This window comes from Austrofundulus limnaeus, unplaced genomic scaffold (genome assembly GCF_001266775.1).
Source record: "Austrofundulus limnaeus strain Quisiro unplaced genomic scaffold, Austrofundulus_limnaeus-1.0 Scaffold848, whole genome shotgun sequence".
NCBI classification, from domain to species: Eukaryota; Metazoa; Chordata; class Actinopteri; order Cyprinodontiformes; family Rivulidae; genus Austrofundulus; species Austrofundulus limnaeus.
The window spans coordinates 9,772-12,093 of NW_013953250.1; the positions used below are offsets into that span (position 1 = coordinate 9,772).

At 43.7% G+C, this 2,322-nt stretch overlaps 1 long non-coding RNA gene across 1 annotated transcript; it reads left to right on the forward strand.

The window, feature by feature from the left end:
- Positions 1 to 1,349: 1,349 nt before the first annotated feature.
- On the forward strand, positions 1,350 to 1,821 carry LOC106532903 (uncharacterized). Its single transcript, XR_001312168.1, has 2 exons — positions 1,350 to 1,584; positions 1,699 to 1,821. It is a non-coding gene; the product is annotated as an uncharacterized LOC106532903 (long non-coding RNA).
- Positions 1,822 to 2,322: the final 501 nt, after the last annotated feature.

The following is a 2,322-nucleotide window of genomic DNA, read 5'->3' on the forward strand; positions in this document are numbered from 1 at the left end:
CTGACTGACTGACTGACTGACTGTCTGTCTGTCTGTCTGTCTGTCTGTCTGTCTGTCTGTCTGTCTGTCTGTCTGACTGACTGACTGACTGACTGTCTGTCTGTCTGTCTGTCTGTCTGTCTGTCTGTCTGTCTGTCTGTCTGTCTGTCTGACTGACTGACTGACTGACTGACTGTCTGACTGTCTGACTGTCTGTCTGTCTGACTGACTGTCTGCCTGACTGTCTGTCTGACTGACTGACTGTCTGACTGTCTGTCTGTCTGTCTGTCTGTCTGACTGTCTTTCTGTCTGACTGACTGTCTGTCTGACTGACTGACTGACTGACTGACTGTCTGTCTGTCTGTCTGACTGACTGACTGACTGACTGTCTGACTGTCTGTCTGACTCTGTCTGTCTGTCTGTCTGTCTGACTGACTGACTGACTGTCTGACTGCCTGTCTGACTGACTGTCTGTCTGATTGTCTGTCTGTCTGTCTGTCTGACTGACTGTCTGCCTGACTGTCTGTCTGACTGACTGACTGTCTGACTGTCTGTCTGTCTGTCTGTCTGTCTGACTGTCTTTCTGTCTGACTGACTGTCTGTCTGACTGACTGACTGACTGTCTGTCTGTCTGTCTGTCTGTCTGTCTGTCTGTCTGTCTGTCTGTCTGACTGACTGTCTGCCTGACTGTCTGTCTGACTGACTGACTGTCTGACTGTCTGTCTGTCTGTCTGTCTGTCTGACTGTCTTTCTGTCTGACTGTCTGTCTGACTGACTTTCTGACTGACTGTCTGTCTGTCTGTCTGTCTGTCTGTCTGACTGACTGTCTGACTGACTTTCTGACAGTCTGACTGACTGTCTGTCTGACTGACTTTCTGACTGACTGTCTGTCTGTCTGTCTGACTGTCTGTGGACAGATTGTCATGACATTTTTACCACATGTGTGTACTGGCCCAAAGAACACACCATTAAATTTTGGTGATGTCCCAGATAATGATGTGGATACAGGAATTTATTTGATGCCTGCTCTGGAGCAAGCTGTGATGCTTTTACAGAGCTTCTGTAAAAAAAGAAGTTGGAGCTTTCAGAGTATTCATTTGAACTTGATTGGACAGCACGGACTTCAAACTTTATAAAAGTAATGTTTTTACATAGTTTTATTTTTTATTTACTTCCAAATAAAACCAGATTTAATGGTGAATAATTTTTACCATAATATGCACATTTACAGAATATTTTGTGACCAGGAAGTGCGTGACTGCACCATGAAACCTATTTTTCCCATTTCCTCAAACACACCACATTTCTGAAACAACCAATGAAAACAGTTTGTCTCTACCAGGCTTGTAAACAGAGAGCTGCTGGTCGGCCAACAGTTTGGAGACGGGGGGAGCCAGATTGATTTCAGTATTTTGGAAGCTAGTAGCAGGTTAGTTTTTGTGTGTTACAGTGTGTGAGTGTGTGTGAGCAGTGTTTGTAGTAGTGTTGTTTGTAAGTCTGTGTGTTAAAATGAGTCGTCGTTTGACTGTGGAGGAAGCTAGCTCTGAGCTGAGCTGAAGAAACGAGGAAGAGGAGTGAGCTCAGGTGTGGGCTTCAAACTCAGAGGTTTGTTTGTTTCTTTGTTTGTTTGTTTGTTTGTTTGGAATATGTAAAAGATCATAATCATAACAGAGGCAAACTGCACCACATTTTACAAGCTGGTTTCTTCATGATCTCCAGAGGAAGAGGAGGAGGAGGAGGAGAAGTTGCCCATCCACTCTGTCAGGCCCAAAACACAGAAACCACAGTCGGACCAGAACCAGAACCAGATCCCTGTTGGCTACAGCAGCTGAAACAGGTACAGGCAGAGGAAAACAAAGCAGATACAGACCCAGTTGTTTTCAGCCATGGAGTGCAGGTAGGTCTGCTGTCCCCCCACAGTCCACAAGACCTGTTGTTGTTGTTGTTGTTGTTGTTGTTGTTGTTTGCTTCTGATCCAGTCAAAACCATCAGTGATAACACCAACAAACATGCTACAAAAACAAGTTAGTGTAAAACGATATAAATGGGCTCAAACAGACTCAGAGGAGTTATAAAATGTTCGGGTCCTGATCTGTGGTTCATCCACCAGYGTTCAGGACYAACGGTTGTAAAAACAAAAACATGACACATAAGGTTGGAGAGATTTTATGATTCAGTCGTTGTCACACATTTTGAAATGGTTGTAAAATAAAAAACACGAGACATTGTAAGGATGGAGAGAATTTGTGGAGGAGTCATTGTGACTCATTTAGTAAATTGTTGTAAAAAAAACGCCGGGGAATTTACACACGATTTAATGTAAAAACTTGGATATAATTTTGT